Source organism: Carlito syrichta, unplaced genomic scaffold (assembly GCF_000164805.1).
Source record: "Carlito syrichta isolate Samal-C Ts95f unplaced genomic scaffold, Tarsius_syrichta-2.0.1 Scaffold315353, whole genome shotgun sequence".
Lineage (NCBI taxonomy): Eukaryota > Metazoa > Chordata > Mammalia > Primates > Tarsiidae > Carlito > Carlito syrichta.
This window is the reverse complement of record NW_007259449.1, coordinates 115875-127517: the sequence shown is the minus strand read 5'-3', so window position 1 is coordinate 127517 and position 11643 is coordinate 115875. Positions and strand designations below refer to the sequence as shown.

General features: G+C 41.5%; 1 long non-coding RNA gene across 1 annotated transcript; it reads left to right on the top strand.

Moving 5' to 3' along the window:
- The first annotated feature begins 5937 nt into the window (after window positions 1–5937).
- LOC103275166 lies at window positions 5938–8861 on the top strand. The gene is made up of 3 exons (XR_505295.1): window positions 5938–6114; window positions 6725–6800; window positions 8714–8861. It is a non-coding gene; the product is annotated as an uncharacterized LOC103275166 (long non-coding RNA).
- Window positions 8862–11643: the final 2782 nt, after the last annotated feature.

Here is an 11643-nt window from a genome sequence, read left to right as displayed (position 1 = left end):
TTGTGCCTTAATGCCCTTATGGCACAGAAGTCTATACAGAGCTGGATGGACTTGCATATCAGAGAGCTGCAAATCCTTAAAACCATCCCCTAAACAGATCCTCCTATCTGTCCCCTTTGAAAACTAGCAACTCTAGCTAGACTTAGATTTCTCCCACATAGAGAGCAACCTGACATGGGGCTCTTTAACAAGTAAAATTTCTCATGAGAACCACCTGTTAAAAATTATACCAGGCCCAATTAGAAAACTATAAAGATTAGGGTTTTGCATATCATAAATATTCTAGTATATGCTCACAGACAAATGGGATCTTGCTTTGGCTGGTACTGAGGAGTAAGCTAACCAACTGGCTCTTCAATCTAAACACTATCATTGAAAGGCTATTCACAATTTTTTCATACTATTTTTAAAATATATAATTGAATAGGTAACACACTTCCATGGCACAAAATTGAGAAAGTACAGACTTTTACATTTTGCTTTTTCCACATAATATATTGCAGAGCCGGGCTCGGTGACTCATCCTGTAATCCCAGCGCTTTGGGAGGCTAAGGTGAGTGGATTGCCTGAGCCCATGTGTTCTAGACCTGCCTGGGCAACTTGGCGAGACCTCATCTGTAGAATAAATCAAAAAATTAGCAGGGCGTGGTAGTGAGCGCCTGTAGTTCCAGCTACTTGGAAGGTTGAGGCGGAAGGATCGCCGGAGCCCAGCAGGTCGAGGCTGCAGTGGCCGGGACTGAGTGAGACTCCAACTCAAAAAAAAAAAAAAAAAAATATATATATATATATATATATATATAGTAGAGAATTTTACATGAAGAGCTTTCTCATGCTTTTATTAGACAGATGTACCATTATTTATTTGCTCAGTCCCCTATTGAGAGACATCTGGTTATTTCCCAGTTTTTGTTATTACAAAAAAGTGAATAATCTTGTACATATAACATTTTAAATCTATGGAAACATAAGTAGATGAGAAATCCCTAAAAATAGAATTTTGGACTCAAAGTCTTACATACAAGGGGGGACCCCCAAAAACCTGGAATTATTTTTTTGGAGAGTGGGCCTCTTGTAGCACAGGCTTCCCCTGCTAGGTAAGTGTTCTAGGAACCCATTGGCATTAGTGTACCAGCTGGTGTTGTGAGATTCTGCATTTGTCTTCAGTGAATTTTTTTTGGAGATTCTTTCAATGCATTTGCCCATTTCATGACGGGTGGTTTACGAGTCCACCTGCCCACACCACGTTGAATGTTCAGCAGTTTTTGACTAAGAACGGCATGATTCCTGTGCCCCACAGTCCCTGTTCACCTGATCTTGCCCCAGTTTTTTTTGTTTCCTCAGATTTAAAAAGTCCTCAAAGGGAAACATTTTGCCGATGGGGAAGAGGTGAAACAAAAAATGGCAGAAGCATTAAACGGCATCAAAATTGACGAGTTCAAAAACTGTTTTGAGCAGTGGAAAAGGCATCTAGATAGGTGTATTGCATCATACGGAGAGTCCTTTGAAGGTGACTGAAGTTTAAACGTGTAAGAATAAATACACAATTTTGTATAAATAAATGGTCACAAATTGTCAAAGTGGGGGACCTCCACTTTGGGGGTCCCCCATTGTATTTGTAATTTTTTTTTTTTTTAGTTGGAGTCTCACTCTGTCGCCCAGACCGGAGCCCAGTGGCCGCTCCCGGTCACCGCAGCCTCGACCTGCTGGGCTCCGGCGATCCTTCTGCCTCAGCCTTCCCAGTAGCTGGAACTACAGGCGCGCGCTACCACCCCCGGCTAGTTTTTGATTTGTTGTAGAGATGAGGTCTCCTCAAGTTGCCCAGGCAGGTCTCGAACCCGCGGGCTCAGGCAATCCACTCACCTCAGCCTCCCAAGGGTGCGGGATTACAGGCCGAGCCACCGAGCCCGGCTATTTGTAATTTTTATAGTTATTACAAAATTGCCCTCAATGGACTAATTGCACTCCCACCAGAAATGTATGAGAGGACTTACTCCCAACCCCTGCTTTATCAAAACAATGTATTATCAATATTTGTATTATTTGTCAATGATATCACATTGTAGCTTTCATTAGTAGCTCTCCAATTATGAGATTAGGTATCCATTATTCATATAGAAGCCATTTGTTTATTTTGATACTCAGCTCTCCAGGTTCAGGGCAATTACAAATGCTTTTGATCACTCTGTTATCAGAATTTCTCAACCTACTGTCTCGATAGATCCCCTGAGCTAGAGAACTTTGTTCATTTTTCTTTTATTCTACCTTTTTTAAAAATGACTTCCCAGGCATTTCTTGGGCAACCCAGGTATTTCACTTTAAAACTAGTATCCCTAGGGGCTAGCAGAGTGGCTGGCACACTAATAAGAGTTCAACACAATGTGGAACAAAGAAATAAGAACAGTACTGGATACATTCACTTACTATTCTACATGTAACTATTTCAGTCTTTATTTGCAATGCCAATTTAAAAATGAAAGATAAACTGCTTTAGACATAATTTAGGTGATCTATTGCTCTGAAGGATTTTCTTTTGCAAAACTCTCAAGTGCTACCTTTTATTATATAGGGAAAATCACTGTTTTATTGTTTTAATAATTGACTTTTAGGATCACATTGTATTTACTCTTTGCTTTGCAAGATCTGAAATGGCTCTTGACCTAATAGTCTGTTGACCATCATGGGAAGTGGGGTAGGAATACCTTTTCAATTTTTTCTTAGGGAGGGAGAGGAGAGCAGAGGACTTGCTGATGTTGATTTATTTTCACTCTCTCAGCCAAACCCACTTGTGACCATGTGTACATACATGTGGGAGTGTGGTCTGAACCATGGGAAAGAAAATGAGTTAACAGAATGTATACTTCTTGATTGAACTGTTAATGTTGCCTTATTAGCACCATGCTCTAACCATTTCACTTGGGAAGTCATTGTATAGGCGTTTATACTCACCACACAAAAAGCTCCTGAAAAACTTGGGGATCCATTGACCGAAGGGACCTGTTCATCATCATCAATCAATAGCAATACTAGTTAACATTTATCGAGTGCTTAATCTGCTCTAACTATTCTACATACGTATATGTATATTAATACATTTAATCCTCTTGTCCCATTTTACAGAAAAGAAAACTGAAACAGTTAAATTAGATAACTTGAACGAGGTGGCACAGCTAGTAAGTGGCTAAGTATGGTTGGTTTTGAGCCCAGGCAGCCTGGCTTCAGCGCCCATGCTCATAACTGTTTTGTTTTGAAATTCACAAAAGATAAAATGTTCTCGTTCTTTTATTTTTTATTGGAACTGTGGTCTCAAACTGGAGCCCTCCAAGCTGTCAGCAGTCAGTGGCGACATCAAGTGGCAATATAGGTGTACTGCAGCCCTCTCATACTTGACAATACCTCTTCTCCCTCAACTCCCTTCTCCCCCACCCCCGCCTTAGCTCTCCCAAATAAACCTGTATGTACTCCAAGTAAAGTCAGTATGTTCGTTCTGTACAGAGGAAGCCTCATGAAAAATCTGCTTTCAACCAGATTGCTGTCCTTCAACTCTTTTTTTCTCCGTATTAGAGAAAGAGCCATCTTTTCCAAGATTAGCTTGTATTTTGAATCTCATTTCTATCTCCCCAAGTATTTTTTTTACTCAGTTACAGTTCTTATCCCCTCCTTTTCTTGCCTCTTCAATTTCTATTTCATAAGTGGCTCTTTCTGCTCAACCTACAAATAATCTCCGCTTTCTTCTACTGCTATGACAGAAAAAAAGAAAGCAAACAAACAAACGTCTCCTGTGCAATCACTCAAGATTCACCTTCTTTTTTTCCTTTTATTTTAAAGATGTGGGGTACAATTCACGGTTAGGTATACGAATATTCATTATGGAGTTACCCTTGTTGATGAGGTGTGTCCCTCCCTCCCCTGGCAGTTTCCCTCAACTGCCAATCCCACCCTCTCTCTCTGATTCACCTTCCTAAAGAAGAGTTTCATAAAAGGGATTGCCTTGGTCAAAAACCTAAATTCTTTCTCAGTCATTTTCCGAATTAAGTACAAATCTTAGTCCAATATTCAGAATCCTCCAAAATTGGGCCCATATTTACCTTTTGGTTATATCTCCCACAATTCCCCTATACTTCCCTAAGCTTCAACCACATAGGACTATTCACAGGTCCTTACATATAACTTCCTGTCTGTGCACCTTTGTGGCAGGTGTTACCACTACTTCGATTTACCTTTACTAGGGCACTGCCCTGATTCTTTCTGGTCACCTGTGACTATCCCACACACTATGGGTACCTGAAGGGAGGGACTAAATGTTACTAAGTGAGAAAATAAAAATTATTTTGGGCAGAGAAAGCAAAAATCCAGCCACTCATCAGGCTGGAATAACACACAGATAAAGCCAGCTACAAATTTAACAGGGGACAATATTTCCCCAAAGAAAGCTGCAGCTGTAAAGTTGTAACAGTGTTCTTATTTGAATGACCGCTACTTTTTTATTCAGGGAGAAACTTTGTTCTGTAAAATCATAAATTATCAGAAACTTTTCTGCTTGAAATCATATCAGTAAGAATAAAACATCCCACATTTGTCTGAAGGACATAAGTTTCTTTGACACAGAGAAGCAGCCTTAATTTCTAACCCAGGTGCAGAGCTTCAGATAAGGGGTATCTGGACACACATTCCATATCTATCTTTATTTTGTGGTTCTCATGGAAACAGAACTCTAGGTTCACATCACAGTCCAGACCTGAAGGTGACCCCAGGTAACACAGTCCTGCTTTGCTTTGAGCTTACCAAAACGCTGCTTTGTTTAAAATTCACCTAAATTCTGTCCTTCTCCCAAATCTTATAATGAGTCTATCTTTTTCTTTGTTTGGTGAGACACCCACAGTTTCTCTGGTGCTCAGTCTCCTTTATTGCAATGGGTTGAAGCCTATGTTGGATTACAGATTTGTCCCTGGTGGATTTACGCTGATTAGGGTAGGATACTGGTTTTGTGCCTCTGACCCAAAGTAAGCATTCAAAATTGGTCACTACAGTAGAGTACCTGGGTTCTAGTTATATTATCTGGATTGATTATATGGATTCCAGTCTCAGTTCTGCCAATAACTAACTAGCCAGATCATGTTAAGTCAATACACTCTATTGGCCCAAGTTTTCTCTTCTGTAAAACATGGGGCTGTGTCTTTCAGCCCTGGGGTAAGGGCTTTGGAGTCAGATAGACTAGGTTGGATTCTCAGTTCTACCAGTGACTAATACTGTGAATTTTGCTTTTCTGAGCCTCTGATTTGTAATGATTAAAATGGAGATGATACAGTATTGATAACTGCAGTATAGATTTTCCAGTGTTGCTATGAGAATCAAGTTGGCTATTAGAAGCATTATTACGATTGATTCCTATTCCTGCTATTATGTAAGCTTGGACAAGTTTTTTAACCTTTCTGTGTCTCTGTGTTCTTATAAATAAAAATAGAGAAATAATGGTACATACTCCCATGGAGTTACTGTGAGCATTAATGCGAATGAAAAAAGTAAAGGGCTTAGAACAGTGCCTGGCATATAATAAGAAGTTCAAAATATGTGATCTAATGTTATTAGTGTTAAATTTTTGCAACTACTCTGTGAGTCGGAAGCTCAGGATAAACAGTTTCATTCTAAAGACAAAAGCAAAAAAAGTTACTGCATGCTGGAAACAGGGAAACATCATGGGATACTGCTTTTTCAAAGCCAGCTGACACGCCCCTCATGGGTTAGGATCCGCCCAGCCCTTATTAAATATGGCAGCAAGCAGGGCCGACCTACTGCGGTTGCGCACGCTGAAACTCCTCCCAGCAGCTCCTCCCCGGCCGGAGCCCCCACCTCCCCCGCTGGGCAGAGGTGCCAAGTGAGGGCCCGCCGTGGCGCGCACGCGCAGACGCCGGGGGCTGAGCCGATACTCGCAAGGCGCCTGTCACATGAGCCGCGCGCCCGCTCCGCTCCCCCTCCTCCCTGGCTGGGCTGTGTGAATGAAGCTCTGCCGGCTACGTGGGGCACTAGCTCAACTTAGTGTCCTGGACGCCAGAGCCGACGAGCGCCCTGCCCACCGGCGGCGGACACGGGCTCCGCTGCTCCTGACCTCGGCGACAGGTAAAAGCAAATGGGCTGTCCCTTTCCCAGTAGGTCCTTCGCGGGCCGCTGGCCCCCGGCCCACCCCCGGAGCACCCCCTGAGCGCAGCGACACAGAGGAAGCGCAACCCCGCTGGCTCGGCTCCCCGGAGATGGGGGTTCCCAGTGCCCGGTCGCCGCCGCCCGGTTCTCGGAGGAGGTAGACAGGCTAGTTCTAGCCAGTGCGGGCGGCATCTTCCCGGGAGCCCAGCCCTGTTCTCCCAGAAGGGTCCCTGAGCTGCCCAAGCGAAGTTTCCTTGCGGAGCGGCGCCAAGCCCGTCCCGCTTTTGAATCGGGGTGGTGAGCTGCCTGCGTCTCCTTCCAGGACTGGGCTAGGCTGGCTTTTGCTGGTAAAGCTCAGTCAAGGCCCCGTTCTTCTCCCTCCGGCTCTGGAGTTGCCGCAGGGTCTTAGCGAAGTTCAGTCCGAGCTCTTGGAAAAGTAGTTGCTGTGCGTTTTCCTTTTGCCACTTACAGCGCGTAGCTTGTTTCTCTCCAGACTTTCCAGCCTTGTTCTGGAGCGCCTTTACCCGACAGGAGAAAGCTTTGCCTTTACTCAAGTTGACGCGCGTTTTTGCCTTTCTTAACATTTCAGAGCAAATCAGTTGCCTGGAGTTCCAAGTGAAGTTGTGCTTGTGCCCGTGTGATAACGTCAGTGGAAGCTGCCCTGAGTAAGTGAGGGAAATCCAGAAGTGGGGAGCATAAAAACTCAGTTCGAATCTGCTTGACATAAAGTCCATACATATTCCAGCAACTATTCCGGTTTAACTTCAGAGATGTTAACTTTCGTCTAGTCCCACGATGTGCGGGTCATTACTTCTTAGCTGCACTCGAAACAGGAGAAGAAAAAAAGGCGAACAAAAACAAGCTATCCCAGGTTCCAGATAAGTCATCGGAGCGTTTTTTTTTTTTTTTCCTGTTGAATTCATTCTGAGAGTTTGTGAGTTTCTAGTTTTCTTGGACTTCACAAACCTTTCCTTATCCAAAGCACTCTTTTCGCTATTGATGTTTTGGGAACTGGTGTATACATTAGCAACCCTTTTGTCATTAAAGAAGGCCAAAGTGGTTCTCACATTAGTAGTATTAGCCTTCAGTGTTTGTTCTTTAGCGCTTTCACTTTGGGGGGTGAAGGTGTTGTTTTTATAAAAGCTATGGAAATAGAGGTCTACTTTGATGTTCACCAGGACAAAAAGGTAAAGATTTTTTCTTAGAGAATGCAGATTGGCTTGTATGCTAAGTAAAGAAAACTAATTTATTAACTGACAACTTGTTTAAATGAGCAAGCTGAGTGTTAAACTAACTCTTAATCAAACTAAGAAATCAGAGCTTTCATATTTTTTTCCTAGCTCCATTCCTGGCTCTTTTCATATCTCTGCAAATAGTATTGTCCTCAGACTGGATTTGAAGTCTTAATACAGGAATTAGCTGAATTAATTTGGTTTTCCTTAGATTGGTACTCTGTTTCTATATTCTTCTTTGGTTCATTTCTAATTATAAAAGCAATTTATGCTCAGTTTAGGAAATTTGCAAAGTGTGGAAAAATATAATGAAACAGGGAGGAAGCACCACCAGCCAAAGGGTATGATCACTCTTCACTTTTTATTATGCTTTCTTTCTTTTTTTTCCTTCCTACGCAAGATCTATGTCAAAACTTTAAGTATTGCCCAGGAGGGGCAGCCAGCACCTTTAGTCCCAGCTACTTGGGAGGCTGAGGTGGAAGGATCCCGTGAGTCTAGGAAGTTGAGGCTGTGGTGGTTTGTGAGCATGCCACTACACTCCAGCCTGGATGACAAAGATTCCAACTCAAAAAAAAAAAAAAAAAAAAAAAAAAAAATTGGTAGAAGTGAGAGCAAATTTTGTGACTATTTAGTTCTTTTGCTTTTTTTTTTGAGTTGGGGTCTCTGTTGCCCAGGCTGAAGTGCAGTGGTGCAATCATGGCTCATCACAGCCATCTCTGGGGCTCAGGCAATCCTTCTGCCTCAGCCTCCCAAGTAGGTGGTACAACAGGTGCTTACTGTCATGCCTGGATAATTTTTTGATTTTTTTTTTTTTTTTTTTTTTGAGAGAGGAAGTCTTGCTATATTGCCTAGGCTGGTCTTGAACTCCTGGGCTCAAGCAATCCTCCTGCCTCGGCCTCCCAAAATGCTGGGATTACAGACATGAACTACCATGCTCGGCTTTCTACCAATTAATCAATGTCAAGTTGGGTATTTTGGGGTTTGAGTAGGGCATTGGATACTAATGTTGCTCTTCAGTCCCCAAAGTGTGGAACTACAAGATAGGAAAGATACTTAATGGTGATCTCATCCACACACGCATCCATTGAGATTCAGAACCCCCTTTACTGAAGCGCCAGTGATTCATGCAGAATTGTACAGCACAGAGTGACAACATTAACTGACTCCAAATCCCCTAGTTCTCTCTTTCTTCAGCCATATCTTGCTGTTTAGGGGGAAACTTGACACTACACATATCTGCATATCTTTTGAAAGGGAGCTTCAGAGAGGGGCAGGAGAACATTTTCAAGCATTTAAAATGATTTTTTTTTCCTTCTAGGTATTCATTTTTCTGTTTACATTTTCAGGTGTGGGACTTTACCATCTTGCAGTAAGCAGAACTACAAAGCTGCCTTTACATCAAATCTCCCAGTAAAACTGAGGGGCTCTGTGAAACTCTGAGCCTGTGACCCCATCGTGGGAGAAGATAGGATCAAGATGGCCATGTGGCAGGGTAAGAAATTAGCACTTATTTCTCTACCTGGTTTTTCTTCCTATTCTATTCTCCACCCCCACCTAACCCTCTACCTCAAGCCAGCGGCAGGCAGCCAGCTGTTTCTTTAACCCTTTGTCTTTGCAAGGACAAAGGACATTATTAGTTTAGAAGTAGTTGCTGCTACCTAGAAGTTCAAGTTATTTTAAAGTGGGGTTGGGGAAAGCATAGGAAAATATGCCAAAAAACATTTAAAATAACTCCCATCATGTAAACATGTGCTCATGGGGGTTATATGTGAAGAAATGGGGGATATTTGTTTTCTATTTGTGTTTTTTATTTGTTTCTAGCAGATTTCTATCATAAGATTCTCCAAGGGGAGAATCGGGGGAGACAGATATCAGTACCTTTCCACCTTCCTCTTCCTGATAAAAACCTTCTTGGGATTTATGCAGTTTGGAAAAGCATATTTAATGTTATAATGTTTATATTTGGTGATAGAAGGAAAATGCCTATTTTAATAATATGAGCTAACTGAGAGCAAAGTTCAGTGGTATCTTGGCTGATGGAATATATCTCTTGTGAACCTGTAAATTCCTACCACATACAAAGTTATTTTTTTATTTTTGGTGAGGTTGAGGATTGTAGCCTTCTGGAGAGTTTCAAATCTTTAGGGATGTGTGGGATTTTTGTGTTATCAAAATGGAGTGTGGATTTAAGAAATGATAGACAGCCGCTACTAAAACTGATCTGTGACCCACAAAAGGCTAAGGACCACTTAGATGGAATAGAATGAAATATCTTGAATATCTGGAAATATTCAACAGGTGGGTTAGTTGGTGTTCTAATGTAATTTTTAAATGTTTCATTGTATTGGTTATGACTTCAAATATGTAAGCATACAGATGTAACAAGTAGTTTTGATGGACAAGGGCTGTCAATTTAAAGTCATTTGTTGAAATGGGACTTGACTTGTATGCCTGCTTTGACTCATACAATGAGCATTTATCAAGAGCAGTTTGGATATTCTTGCTTCAATCCTGAGCCATTCTTTCATTCAACAAATGAAATACAGACATGAATAAGACTCAGAACGCTAAAGTGTTTCTTGTCATCTGGGAAAGACAGACATGGAAATAAATAATTATGTCACGTTGAATATGTGTTACAATTGAGAGAGTTGCAGATTGGAAGCCCAGAGAAAAGCGTAATAAACTGAGTTTTGAGCTGATCTAAAAAAAATGAGTAGGAGTTTGCCAGATGGGCAAGTGAGAGAGTTGTATTCTGGGCAGACAGAGCGGCACTGTTTGGGAAGTTCCAAGTTGCTCTGTTTGCCTCATGTGAGATGTGTAGGGGCACGACCTCAGACGAAGCAGGGAAGGTAGTTGGAGGCCAGAAAATAAAGAGTCTTGTATGTTCTAGGAAGGATTTTACACTTTATCCTGAAGACAAAGATTCTAAACAGGGAAGTCACATAATCAGATTTTGTTTTAGAAAGATTACTTTGGCAGCACTGCTGAGCTGGAGATGATGAAAGCTGGGAGTCAGTCAGGAGGTTTCTGGAACAGTGGTTTAGGGGAGAGATGGTGAGGGTCTGAGCAAAAGCATGAGCAGGGAGGTTAGAGAGAATGGGATGACTTCTAGAAATGTTCTGTGACTGAATGTGGCAAGAATTGGGCACGGATTAACAGCCAGCCTGGGTCCCTGGGGGCCAGAGGTGCCACTCTCTGGGATAGGGAACATCAGAGGCAGCTGATGGGCACCATAATGGTGGGAATTAGTGTACTCAGTTTGGATGACCTATTGGGGTTGAGACATCTGCTTGCTGTCAGTCTATATTTCAAGGACAGTTTTGAAAGTATGGAATTGGAGTTTGTGCAGGTGGGGATCTAAAGTTTTGTTCCTAATGATGCATAATGTCATTAGTAGTTAATGATTTATTTAATAATAAAATATTTTAATGTTTAACAATTCTTAATCAAAATATTATATTTTCTTAGTGAATAATATTTTGTAAGCTCAGGCTCTGAAATCTGATCTGCTTTAAATTACATTGAAGTGAAATCTCATTTTTCTAGCATTAGTGAAGAGTGGAGTGTTCTGCATAAGTAAGCTCTTTGAATACCTGTAGCTTATCCTTTGTTTTAGGCAACTCTGAAGTAACAAGCACAGTACAAAGATAGTTTGGAAGCAGTATGGTATAATAGTTAACTGTGTTGGTCTGGGTTCTACTCCATTGGTTCTGTCATTTGATAGCTGTGAGGTCTTGGGCAAGTCACTTAACCCCTCTGTGTCTCAATTTTCTCCTTTGTAAAACGTGTAAAATAGTAGAACTCATTCTACTGCCGGATATATATCCAAAAGAAATGAAATCAGTATGTTGAAGAGATATCTGCACTCCCATGTTTATTGCAGCACTATTCACAATAGGTAAGATATGAAATCAGCCTGAGTGCCCATCAGTAGATGGATGGATAAAGAAAATGTGGTATATATACACAGTGAAATACTATTCAATCATAAAAAGAACGAAATCCTGTCATTTGAAGCAACATGAATGGAACTGAAGGTCATTATGTGAAATAAGCCAGGTACAGAAAGACAAATAATGCATGTCATTATTCATATGTGGGAGCAAAAAAGTTAATCTCATGAGGGAGGGAGTAGAATGGTGCTTACCAGTATCTGGGAAGGATGAGGGGTAGAAGATGAAGAGAAGTTGGTTAAGGGGTACAAAACTACAGTTAGACAGAAGGAATAAGTTCTAATATTCGATAGTACAGTAGGAAGACTACAGTTAACAAT